The 13,997-nt window shown below is 42.5% G+C and overlaps 1 protein-coding gene across 1 annotated transcript in view; it reads left to right on the top strand.

Annotated features, from left to right (window-relative positions):
* The first annotated feature begins 519 nt into the window (after positions 1–519).
* LOC123768842 (uncharacterized) overlaps positions 520–13,997 on the top strand; it is a 58,332-nt gene continuing 44,854 nt past the window's right edge. The window contains exon 1 of the mRNA XM_069316167.1: positions 520–1,318. The gene's annotated coding sequence lies outside the window, so the exon portion shown is untranslated. The remainder of the gene's footprint in view (positions 1,319–13,997) is intronic.

Genomic DNA, 13,997 nt, shown 5'->3' with positions numbered 1-13,997 from the left:
TATATATATATATATATATATATATATTATATAGATAGATAGATAGATAGATAGTATATTTTTTCAGATTACTGAACGGGGTTAGTATCAGGAAGGTGACTGGTGCATACTTACTTGTGCAATAGAAATAGCATAAATTACAAAACAGGTTAATACAAACTGTCATTCAATATAATATAAGTATACTTACGCTGCTATTGATGACTTACGGGCTATTCATGCCCATGCCACCTTTTGGGTGGCTTAATCTTTATCATCTATTGATGACTTCAATATATAGAAGAAGTATGGTTACATTTTATGACAACCAAAGAAACTACCAAAATATTGCGTGCAAGGAAAATAAGTATAATAATAAGATAAAATAAGAACAAATGTAGCATGTAATGAGACCAAGTTTAAAAACAACAACAGTTGAGTATAACTCAATACGCAGTTGTCCGTATGAACAGTACACCTTGTGGGCATGCGTGGCGATGAGGCAGGGAGTGGTTGGGCAGTGGGTGTCAGTGGGTGGAGGTCCGTGGCCAGTCCTAGTGGGTTGTGGAGTGTAGCGAGGCGCGGACGGAGGAGCCGTAGTCAACGTTCTCTCTCTCACACTGTCAGTGACTTTACCTCCTGAGCCACGAGGGCTTCAGCTGGCGAGGTGTGCTCAGTTACTGTGCTTCTGAACGTTTATACACTGGTTCAGCCATTCACCTCGTGTAGGACGGATGGTACATACAGAACGTCGGGGAAATTCAGGCACAGTTTTATTAAAACATCGAGGAAACTTTTGAACAAAGATGGAAAAATAGTGATTATCTTACCCGATTCTGCAGTGAAGTAGGTGGAAAGGTAGCTTGGTACGACAATAAATCTTCGAAAACTTGCAACACACGCAACCGTAGTATCAGTATAAAATTTGTTTGCAAGTCCAGTGCCTCAGTGGAGAGTTGCACAACACATCCATAGACACGTTAGTAATCTCTCACTCTACAGCAATAGGCTGAGTAACGACCCCCCCTCGCTAAACAACCATCGCCTAACAGGCAAGCCCCTACGTTCAGCCATAGTCTCGGTGCAAAACTTTCACAATGAAGCCATATCATCAGGCACAAGTCCTACAAGACAACAACACAAGATGTATACAACTTTCAGCAACAGGATGAATTTTCATTTTCACCAAAAATCGAAAAGTTGTATCTTTTTCTTGTTGGAACCTATTCTATTGACTCTTGCTTGTTGCTTGTGTCAACAATAACAACGACAATGACTGAACGCAAGATTTCGAGTCGGTCTTTAACTGCTTATATAAGAGGACATTGAGTTACCAAAGGTAAGAAAGGCTTTATTTTTAATTTCCTTAGTTTGTAAGATAAGTAAAATAATATTGATCGAAGATATGTGTATTCTACATATAATGAAAATATGCAAATAATAAATACGTTGATTTCAATGAAAAAATTATTCACTAAGGCATATATATATAATAAATATTGAAATTATTACTTATTATGACAGCTAGACTCATCAAAATCTAATAAAATTTGCATGTTGTCATTCCAGCCTTCTCTTCCATTCAGGAATAATTCAAAGAAATGCATTTTAAATAATGGACGGATTTGAAGGATATACATGGATCAATACCTGTCTTTCTGAAGCACAAACACGTGCCCAAGTTTTTTTAATTATGCAAATTACTCGTTAATATGGAAGCGAACAACTTTCTGAAGTTTAATAAGGTCTAGTCAATTTTCTTAACTCTCGTAATTCTTAATTGCTTAAAATTTGCTAGGCTTAGTTCAGAGATATTTTTTTCTCTGCAAACGCGAGCGAGCGAGCGCGCGCGCACACACACACACACACACACACACACACACACACACACACACACACACACACACACACACACACACACACACACACACAAAGTTAGAGAAGATTCAGCGGTATGCCACCAGGCTCGTCCCGGAACTGAGAGGATTGAGCTACGAGGAAAGGCTAAAGGAGCTGAACCTCACATCCCTGGAAAACAGAAGAGTAAGGGGAGACATGATAACCACCTACAAAATTCTCAGGGGAATTGACAGGGTGGACAAAGACAAACTCTTCAGCACGGGTGGGACACGAACAAGGGGACACAGGTGGAAACTTAGTACCCAGATGAGCCACAGAGACGTTAGAAAGAATTTTTTCAGTGTCAGAGTAGTTAATAAATGGAATGCACTAGGAAGTGATGTGGTGGAGGCTGACTCCATACACAGTTTCAAATGTAGATATGATAGAGCCCAGTAGGCTCAGGAATCTGTACACCAGTTGATTGACAGGTGAGAGGCGGGACCAAAGAGCCAAAGCTCAACCCCCGCAAGCACAATTAGGTGAGTACAATTAGGTGAGCACACACACACACACACACACACACACACACACACACACACACACACACACACACACACACACACACACACACACACACACACACACACACACATACCCACACGCACTAGGAGACACAGGTGGAAACTGAGTGCCCAAATGAGCCACAGAGATATTAGAAAGAACTTTTTTAGTGTCAGAGTGGTTAACAAATGAATGCATTAGGAAGTAATGTGGTGGAGGCTGACTCCATACACAGTTTCATGTGTAGATATGATAGAGCCCAATAGGCTCAGGAACCTGTACACCTGTTGATTGACGGTTGAGAGGCGGGACCAAAGAGCCAGATCTCAACCCCCGTAAGCTCAACTAGGTGAGTACAACTAGGTGAGTACACACATACACACATACACACACACACATATACTCACAGATGTACGCATCTGTACATGAGTTGATTGACGGTTGAGAGGCGGGACCAAAGAGGCAGAGCTCAACCCCCGCAAGCACAAGTAGGTGAGTAGAACTAAGTGAGTACAGACCGTGGGGGCCTCGCGGCTGAGTGGAAAGCGCTCTGAGATCGTAGTCCTAAGGGTCCGGGTTCGATCCCCAGCGGAGGCGGAAACAAATGGGCAGTTTCATTCACACTGGTGTACTGTTCACCTAGCAGTAAATAGGCATTTGAGAGTTAGACAGCTGCTTCGGGATGCTTCCTTTGTGATGTGTGTGTATGTCAGAGAGAAATCAGCAGTCTCCAATCAGCAGTTTAGCAGTCTCCGTGGTGTAGTGGTAAGACACTCGCCTGGCGTTCCGCGAGAGCTATGTCATGGGTTCGTATCCTGGCCGGGGAGGATTTACTGGGCGCAATTCCTTAACTGTAGCCTCTGTTTAACGCAACAGTAAAATGTGTACTTGGATGAAAAAACGATTCTTCGCGGCAGGGGATCGTATTCCAGGGACCTGCCCGAAACGCTACGCGTACTAGTGGCTGTACAAGAATGTAACAACTCTTGTATATATCTCAAAAAAAAATAAATAAAAAATATATGTAGTAGACATAATAGAGGTAAAATATGTTTTTTTAAATAAAAAACACAATCGAGTAAGTACAATAGATGAATGTACACACACAAACACATGCATCCACACTTCAAAACTGTACAGTACAGCAGCAAAAGCAGACAAGTCCTTTACTAGGCAACACAGGCAAGGAAATAGAGAAATTTTAGGATTTACTACAAAACATATGTCAATAAAGCAGAATCTAAAATAAGATAGCAGGTTCAGGAAACCAACCCTAACCACACCTGGAGAGACCCAGTGTAAATTTGACCTCAACGAACGTGTTCCTGAGAAAGAGCAATTGAATTAGAGATGTAAGATTAAGGATCACGAGAAAGTGAAACGAAAAAGTCAGAATCAATAATTCATTAGAAAGAATGGAGTAATAACACGTTCATTGATGGCTCAGAGGCGGAGCCCATGAGCAAAACCTCCTTTCCTGGCAGACTTTGAGAAAAAAATAATCTCGATAAACATACGTTGGAAAATATATAATATTCATCATATACTTGGAAATTACTTCACTATCACAGCCCTGATCCTATAATCACGAAGACGTATTCAAGCGCGTAGGAGCGGTTACTGCAGACAATGATCTTCAACACAAAGGGGGCCTCGTAGCCTGGTGGATAGCGCGCAGGACTCGTAATTCTGTGGCGCGGGTTCGATTCCCGCACGAGGCAGAAACATATGGGCAAAGTTTCTTTCACCCTGAATCAGCCCCTGTTACCTAGCAGTAAATAGGTACCTGGGAGTTAGTCAGCTGTCACGGGCTGCTTCCTGGGGGTGGAGGCCTGGTCGAGGACCGGGCCGCGGGGACACTAAAAAGCCCCGAAATCATCTCAAGATAACCTCAAGATAACACAATTTAAAGTTATACACACTGAAGGTAATACACAAATCTTACAGGTTTTTCATATATTTTATTCATGATAATTTAACACTTTAAGATACATTCCAATTTGTCTTGAGAACAGAAGAATGCGAGAAACTGCACAATGTCTATTGGCTCATACAAGGCAGCACCCATTTACATCTGAAAATAAAAACAAAAATTTAATACAAAAATATTTACAAAATATTGTATTTGCTTTATTTTGTACATTTACATGGGGGAAGTATCCATTCCCTTTGGGAGTATTCTTTTCCCGTGGGGATATCCTATCCCACCTGCTATGTGAAAGGGACTTGAGACCAACAAATGGCTTTCCTCGAAATGATTTATAGACAGAAAACGCAATTCGGATAAATTAATTCGTTAAAAACATTATTATACCAATTCCTACTGTGATCTTTACCTATATTACTATCCGATCCGTTTGTGTTATCTGTTCTCGCTGTAAAATTAATGTAAGATAATTCGTAACGAGAAAAGTCAAATAACGGGGAACAAATAGAGGACAACATTACGAGGTAGGTTTTTTTGCAATGAAATTGATGAGTCAGTTTCACAACATTCTAAACTAAACCAGTGCAAAAAAATCGCCATATAGGACTTTACATCAGCTGGTGTTGTTATTGTAGGTCTGGGTCAATAGAAAGTAAAATATACAATGAATCTAGCAGAGAGAGAGAGAGAGAGAGAGAGAGAGAGAGAGAGAGAGAGAGAGAGAGAGAGAGAGAGAGAGAGAGAGAGAGAGAGAGAGAGAGAGAGAGAGAGAGAGAAGGTAAAACTGTAAATTAAAAGTAAGCAAATTAAAACCGAACATAACTAATATCCAAGGTGCAAAGACTGAAGGAATAAAGCACATGAAAATTATTCAAAAGAGAACTAGAGAAATAAAGAAGACATCATTAAGAATAAAGATAGTAACAGTTGAAAAACAATAAATGAGAATAATATAAATGAAGTAGATGAAAAAGAGAATGTGATACTGCAAAGAATATATCGAGAAGAAACTAGAAGATCCAATAAAAAGAGAGAAACTATAAAACATAAAAATGACAATAAACCATGGGGTAAATTATATTTACTTGAGGAAGATATAAGATAATAAAAGAGGGTTAGAGGAGTGAGAGAATTTAGCTGTAAGTGCCCATCTATCGCTAGTATTGATCTCAGGAGCTGCCTTTATTGTGCCTCTCAAAGACTTTCGTGAGAGTATCATCAGTCTGTGTGTGTGTGTGTGTGTGGGGGGGGGGGGTACTTATTATCTGTACTCAAATATTTTGTGTCATATTTGCAATGAACTACTTGTACTTTCCTGTTAATAATCGTCTTTTTGTACTCGCCTACTATTTCTAGTCACCTATTTGTTCTCGCTTATATTTAACTCCTGTTTGCATTCTTCTTTTTGTATTCAACTATTTTTACTATCCTATTAATAGTCACCAAGTTTTATTCTTCTATTTGTGCTCACCTATTTTTATTATCCTATTTATAATCACCTGTATTTACTCACCTATTTGTGTCTGCAGGGTCGGGCATCAGCTCTTAGACCCCGTCAATCCTAATGTAATGGCTGTCGACCCCTTTTTTCATTATCTGAAAAAATGCCTCATACTGACAATTACACAGAGTTAGAGAGTTAATGTAATTAGCCAAACTTTGCTGAATTATTATTGACGGAAAAACCTGAATTGGTTCGATATTATCGCATCATTCGGATTCCTGTAGATTGGCTTTTTCAGTGACGGGTGACGTTACTTGTTGCGTTATTCATCTAGTGACTCCTTCAGTAACACTGAATGGTATTTATAAAGCCAGAACTCACCAAACACAACACCATCAAAAGAATCACAAACCTTCAACACAAACACAACAATTCCATCAGAAACACAACCACATCAACAGGAACACAGAGCATCAACAGAAACACAACCACATCAACAGGAACACAGAGCATCAACAGAAACACAACTCTCCAATCAGAAACACAACCACATCAACAGAAACACAGAACATCAACAGAAACACAACTCTCCAATCAGAAACACAACCACATCAACAGAAACACAGAACATCAACAGAAACACAGAACTTCAACAGAAACACAACTATGCCATCAGAAACACAACCACATCAACAGAAACACAACAACACCAACACAAAATACAACAACAACCAGGAGAAACACTGACAGAAACACCATAATAGCAACTACCATTAGAAATTTCACCTTGTTACCAAACCCTGTCTCTACCACAACGTATCCTCCCTGACCTCATCCCTTCTTCAGTCCGCCTGACCTCACAACCCCCCACTCACCTGCCTCACATTACCCACCACTCCTCCATCTCTCTTACTTCAACCCCCCTGCCCCCCCCCCTCTGACCTCCCTGACCTTAGCTCTTCTTCACCTCCCTAACCTCATCTCAGCTTGACCCCCCTTGACCCCAGCCCATCCTGACCTCTTTGACCTTATCTTCCCCCCTGTTGCAACAGGCTGCCAACCAGCACTGTGTGTCTATATTAGATATGATATAGCCCATATTGGTTAAAGTTCATGTCCAATAAAGTCTACGTTTAAGTCAGGTTTCTCGATCGTTGTCCGTGTTTTATTAAATACATTATATGTCCGTGTTACTGCTGCATTAATAATAAAATAATGATAATAATGAAGTCTATAGAGGAAGGGAGCAATTTGGAGGCTCGTTTCGCAGTGGCAGAAATAAACGGTACCTTCAACAGCCCAGATATATTGGTTTAGTGTTGGGCTTATGGCCTATTAACCTCTGGAGAATTATTAAGCCTACCGCAAGACCTTATTACGTGAGTATACTTTAGTGCATTGTCAGTGGATATGGTCTGAGAAGCGAAATCAAGCTTACGTCTTATAGGAAATAAGACGTTTCCCTTCATATAGGAAATGATTGGCTAATTGTACAGAACAGAGTTTAGTATGAACTTATATATATCAGCCATTCTCTTTTTATGTAATGCAAAAGTGATAGCAAGTGTGTACTTGTATGGGATAAGTGTGACATAAACTTCTAAATATGTAATGGAAAATACAATTACTTCCTAATTGTCTTTAACACTCAATGTCTGTCTGTTTGCTCCCTCATTGTAATACAATTCCTAATCCTGTAAACGAATCTAGCCTTTAAATAAGCCTCATGCCTAATTATTAAATTACATAAAGGATTAAATAATCCTTGCCTAATCCTTTAGATAAACCTTCAGTTCAATATACCTCGACGCAAGAGTATTCTGCAACACTCCAATTAATGACTAGTTAACATAATAAAATATAAAACTCACCATTTCAGTTTTCATATATCTCTGCAATTCATTAATAAATATACTGGTATACGCTTTATACTATGAATAAAGAGTTGTACCAGATTGCAAGCTATACATACACGAGTGCTTGTGGACGTGACTGACCGGGGGTCCAGAGCGAGTCTTATCTTGAGGTTATCTTGAGATGATTTCGGGGCTTTAGTGTCCCCGCGGCCCGGTCCTCGACCAGGCCTCCACCCTCAGGAAGCAGCCCGTGACAGCTGACTAACACCCAGGTACCTATTTTACTGATAGGTAACAGGGGCATAGGGTGAAAGAAGCTCTGCCCATTGTTTCTCGCCGGCGCCTGGGATCGAACCCAGGACCACAGGATCACAAGTCCAGCGTGCTGTCCGCTCGGCCGACCGGCTCCTCGTCTTGTGTATATTTGTGCGTCTATGTACATACCTGTTTCTAACTACCAGGTCGAGCTATAGCTCTTGAATCCTCTCTTACCATCTTTTGGCTGGCAAAGGTGATGAATCTTTGCCCCAAAAAAATCCAATCTAATTTTAAGTTTATGAGTAGAGTCTCTGTGCGCATCTGAGCTTGACTTGTTTTATCATCTATCTTGAGGTTATCTTGAGATGATTTCGGGGCTTAGTGTCCCCGCGGCCCGGTCCTCGACCAGGCCTCCACCCCCAGGAAGCAGCCCGTGACAGCTGACTAGCACCCAGGTACCTATTTACTGCTAGGTAACAGGGGCATAGGGTGAAAGAAGCTCTGCCCATTGTTTCTCTCCGGCGCCCGGGATCGAACCCGGGACCACAGGATCACAAGTCCATATCCATAGTCCATAGTATCATATCTTAAAGTGTTTCCCAATACTTTTTCCTCACATTTTATCTTATTCGTTGTAATTCATTATGTGTTCGTACTGAAAATCACCTAAGCTAGGGGAGCCGGTGGCTGTGCGAACAGAACACTGGACGCGTGATCCTGTGATCCCGGGTTCAATCCCGGGCGCTGGCGAGAAACAATGGGCAGAGTTTCTTTCACCCTGATGCTCCTGTTACCTAGCAGTAAATAGGTACCTGGGAGTTAGTCAGCTGTCACGGGCTGCTTCCTGGGGGTGGAGGCCTGGTCGAGGACCGGGCCGTGGGGACACTAAGCCCCGAAATTATCTCAAGATAACCTCAAGATAGGTGATTCGCTTCCCTTCACCTTGCTGCCCTCTTTTACATGTTGTTAGGAAAATTCCTCTCTGTAACTTCCATTAATTTTGTACACAAGCCTTCTGCCCCACAATGGAGGGGTCTGCCTGTTGTGTACCTGTTGTTGGTTCCAGGAGGCAATGTCGCCGCCCGGAGGCCTGGTTGGTAATGTTTACTTTGGCCTCTTAGTTGGTAATCTGGTTAACCAAGCTGTTGGGCGCCGCTGCTCGCAGTCTGGCGTATGAATCAGTCTGATTGGTCAAGTATCCTTTGGAGGTGTTCATCAAATTCTCTTCTGAACACCGCGAGAGGTCAACTTTTTCTCTGTTTGTTAAACGAGCTTTGAAAAATCTTGAGTCCTTAATGTTGATAGAATTGTCTCTATCCAACTCTATCCAGAAGTGTTCCAATTGCACTTCTGCTTTTCAACGAGGCTATTTTCCGCTGCCTACAATGTCTCCTGATCTTGTAAAGACTTATTTTTGTGTGAAGATTTGGAACTAGACCCTATAAAAATTTTTAAGTGCATTTCTCTCTCTCTCTCTCTCTCTCTCTCTCTCTCTCTCTCTCTCTCTCTCTCTCTCTCTCTCTCTCTCTCTTTCTCTCTTTCTTTCTCTCTTTCTTTCTCTCTCTCTCTCTCTCTCTCTCTCTCTCTCTCTCTCTCTCTCTCTCTCTCTCTCTCTCTCTCTCTCTCTCTCTCTCTCTCTCTCTCTCTCTCTCTCTCTCTCTCTCTCTCTCTCTCTTTCTCTCTTTCTCTCTTTCTCTCTTTCTCTCTCTCTCTCTCTCTCTCTTTCTCTCTTTCTCTCTCTCTCTCTCTCTCTCTCTCTCTCTCTCTCTCTCTCTCTCTCTCTCTCTCTCTCTCTCTCTCTCTCTCTCTCTCTCTCTCTCTCTCTCTCTCTCTCTCTCTCTCTCTCTCTCTCTCTCTCTCTCTCTCTCTCTCTCTCTCTCTCCTGCGCTTCAGCGAATACAGATTTAGAAATGTTAAACGTTCTCAATAATTTATATGTTTCCTTGAATAGATTCGAGGAATAAAAGATATCTATGCATTCTCCAAGTCAGCAACTTTTCTAGCTTGGGGTTCACAGAGTCTATCTCTCAGCTTTATATTCACCATCATCAGAAATTCTGTTGTCATGTCTTGTGATTGTGTTGGTGCCTTATTTTGCACAACTAGACACGCTTTGTTGGTGTCTTCATATTATTGTCCGAGTCTTTTGTTGCTTGCTGAGGTATTGGGTGTGTAATACCCAAGCAACTGTCTTCTTTTCATCTCCTCGTCTCTTGTTTGAGTCCCGTTAAAGTGATGAAGTCTGTTTATCCGTTTATGTGTTCCTGAACGTCTACTCACCTAGTTGTGCTTGCGGGGGTTGAGCTTTGGCTCTTTGGTCCCGCCTCTCAACCGTCAATCAACTGGTGGTACAGATTCCAGAGCCTACTGGGCTCTATCATATCTACATTTGAAACTGTGTATGGAGTCAGTCTCCACCACATCACTTCCTAGTGCATTCCATTTACTAACTACTCTGACACTGAAAAAGTTCTTTCTAATGTCTCTGTGGCTCATTTGGGTACTCAGCTTCCACCTGTGTCCCCTTGTTCGCGTCCCTCCAGTGTTGAATAGTTCATCCTTGTTTACCCGGTCGATTCCCCTGAGGATTTTGTAGGTTGTGATCATGTCCCCCCTTACTCTTCTGTCTTCCACTGTCGTAAGGTGCATTTCCCGCAGCCTTTCCTCATAACTCATGCCTCTTAGTTCTGGGACTAGTCTAGTAGCATACCTTTGGACTTTTTCCAGCTTCGTCTTGTGCTTGACAAGGTACGGGCTCCATGCCGGGGCCGCATACTCCAGGATTGGTCTTATATACGGGGTGTACAAGATTCTGAATGATTCCTTACACAGGTTCCTGAACGCCGTTCTGATGTTAGCCAGCCTCGCATATGCCGCAGACGTTATTCTCTTTAAGTGGGCTTCAGGAGACAGGTTTGGTGTGATATCAACTCCTAGATCTTTCTCTCTCTCTCTGTTTCATTAAGTACTTCATCTCCTATTCTGTATCCTGTGTCTGGCCTCCTGTTTCTACTGCCTAGTTTCATTACTTTGCATTTACTCGGGTTGAACTTCAACAGCAATTTGTTGGACCATTCACTCAGTCTATCCAGGTCATCTTGTAGCCTCCTACTATCATCCTCTGTTTCAATCCTCCTCATAATTTTTGCATCGTCGGCAAACATTGAGAAGGACGAATCTATACCCTCTGGGAGATCATTTACATATACCAGAAACAGTATAGGTCCAAGGACTGACCCCTGCGGGACTCCACTTGTAACGTCTCGCCAATCTGAGACTTCACCCCTCACACAGACTCGTTGTCTCCTGTTGCTTAGGTACTCCTCTACCCACCAGAGTACCTTCCCTTTCACTCCAGCCTGCATCTCCAACTTTCGCACTTGCCTCTTGTGTGGCACTGTATCAAAGGCTTTCTGACAATCCAAAAATATGCAGTCTGCCCAACCTTCTCTTTCTTGCCTTATTTTTGTTGCCTGGTCGTAGAATTCAAGTAACCCTGTGAGGCAGGACCTGCTATCCCTGAACCCATGTTGATGCTGTGTTACAAAGTTCCTTCGCTCCAGATGCTCCACTAGTTTTTTTCGCGCAATCTTCTCCATCAGCTTGCATGGTATGCAGGTTAGGGACACTGGCCTGTAGTTCAGTGCCTCCTGTCTATCCCCTTTTCTTGTATATCGGGACTACGTTAGCTGCTTTCCAAATATCTGGCAGTTCCCCTGTTGCCAGTGATTTGTTATACACTATGGAGAGTGGTAGGCACAGTTCTCTTGCTCCTTCCTTTAGAACCCAAGGGGAGATTCCATCTGGGCCTATAGCCTTTGTCACATCTAACTCTAGTAAACACTTCCTTACTTCCCCGCTGGTAATCTCAAAGTCTTCCAGTGGTTCCTGGTTAGCTATTCCCTCACTTACCTCTGGAGTTTATCCTTGCTCTAAGGTGAAGACCTCCTGGAATTTCTTATTCAGTTCCTCACACACTTCCTTGTCATTTGTAGTGAATCCTTCCGTCCCAATCCTTAATTTCATAACCTGTTCCTTTACTGTTGTTTTTCTCCTGATGTGGCTATGCAACAATTTTGCAACAGGTCTTTGCCTTACTTGCGATGTCATTTTCGTATTGTCTTTCTGCCTCTCTTCTCATCCTGACATATTCATTCCTGGCATTCTGGTATCTTTCTCTGCTCTCCAGTGTCCTGTTATTCCTATAGTTTCCCCATGCCCTTTTACTTTGCTGCTTAGCTAGCCTACATCTCTGATTAAACCATGGGTTTCTCATCTTCATTTCTCTGTTTTCATTTTGGACTGGGACAAACGTGTTTGCTGCGTCCTTGCACTTCTGCGTAATGTAATCCATCATATCATGGACCGTCTTTCCCCTGAGCTCTGTTTCCCATGCTATATCTGTTAGGAATTTTCTTATCCCCTCATAGTTTTCCTTTCGGTATGCTAACCTTTTGGTTTCGGTATCCCTCCTCGAGTTAAATAACCCTTCTTCAATCAAGTACTCAAACAACAGTACACTGTGTCATGCGGTTCCTTGTTCTCCCTGTCAATCCTTCTGTGTGTGTGTGTGTGTGTGTGTGTGTGTGTGTGTGTGTGTGTGTGTGTGTGTGTGTGTGTGTGTGTGTGTGTGTGTGTGTGTGTGTGTGTGTGTGTACTCACCTAGTTGTGTTTGCGGGGGTTGAGCTCTGGCTCTTTGGTCCCGCCTCTCAACCGTCAATCAACAGGTGTACAGATTCCTGAGCCTATTGGGCTCTATCATATCTACACTTGAAACTGTGTATGGAGTCAGCCTCCACCACATCACTTCCTAATGCATTCCATTTGTCAACCACTCTGACACTAAAAAAGTTCTTTCTAATATCTCTGTGGCTCATTTGGGCACTCAGTTTCCACCTGTGTCCCCTTGTGCGTGTGCCCCTTGTGTTAAATAGCCTGTTTTTATCTACCCTATCAATTCCCTTCAGAATCTTGAATGTGGTGATCATGTCCCCCCTAACTCTTCTGTCTTCCAGCGAAGGAGGTTTAATTCCCGTAGTCTCTCCTCGTAGCTCATACCTCTCAGCTCGGGTACTAGTCTGGTGGTAAACCTTTGAACCTTTTCCAGTTTGGTCTTATCCTTGACTAGATATGGACTCCATGCTGGGACTGAATACTCCAGGATTGGCCTGATATATGTAGTATACAAAGTTCTGAATGATTCTTTACACAAATTTCTGACTGCCGTTCGTATGTTGGCCAGACTGGCATATGCCGCTGATGTTATCCTCTTGATATGTGCTGCAGGAGACAGGTCTGGCGTGATATCAACCCCCAAGTCTTTTTCTTTCTCTGACTCCTGAAGAATTTCCTCTCCCAGATGGTACCTTGTATCTGGTCTCCTGCTCTCTACACCTATCTTCATTACATTACATTTGGTTGGGTTATTAAAGGCCTCAGGAACCTTTTTGCTCTCTCTCTCTCTCTCTCTCTCTCTCTCTCTCTCTCTCTCTCTCTCTCTCTCTCTCTCTCTCTCTCTCTCTCTCTCTCTCTCTCTCTCTCTCTCTCTCTCTCTCTTTCTCTCTCTCTCTCTCTCTCTCTCTCTCTCTCTCTCTCTCTCTCTCTCTCTCTCTCTCTCTCTCTCTCTCTCGCTCTCTCTCTCTCTCTCTCTCTCTCTCTCTCTCTCTCTCTCTTTCTCTTTGTCTTCTTGCTTCATTTTATTGTATTTGTTTATTTTCCTATGGATAATTATGTCAGTTCATGATTGACAAAGGGCCTTTAGAGATGCAGCAGATTATAAGTATGTGACTGACAAATGTACCAGTAGATGAGTTTCAGATGCACCAAGAGATCAGAGAGAAATGTTTCAGTACATTAGACCACTAGCAACAGATGCCTAACTCACACGTGTGACGAACGAGCGATGGAGGAATTACACATCATGGGTAGAGTGCCAGGGGTTGGCCCTCCTGGCACCCATGTTGGCTCTGTGTCGTTTGGTTTGAATTTCCACGACGTTCATCCAGCAATTATCAGAATTTCTAATTAAAACTTTTTCTTGCCAACGACACAACTGCGAGACTGTGCCTATTAAAAAAGATTCCTGTTGTGCGGTCGCTTCAGTTAAGAAAACTTAAGTGATTGAATACAC

This window comes from Procambarus clarkii, chromosome 83 (assembly GCF_040958095.1).
Source record: "Procambarus clarkii isolate CNS0578487 chromosome 83, FALCON_Pclarkii_2.0, whole genome shotgun sequence".
NCBI lineage: Eukaryota > Metazoa > Arthropoda > Malacostraca > Decapoda > Cambaridae > Procambarus > Procambarus clarkii.
This window is presented reverse-complemented; position numbering and strand designations above follow the sequence as displayed.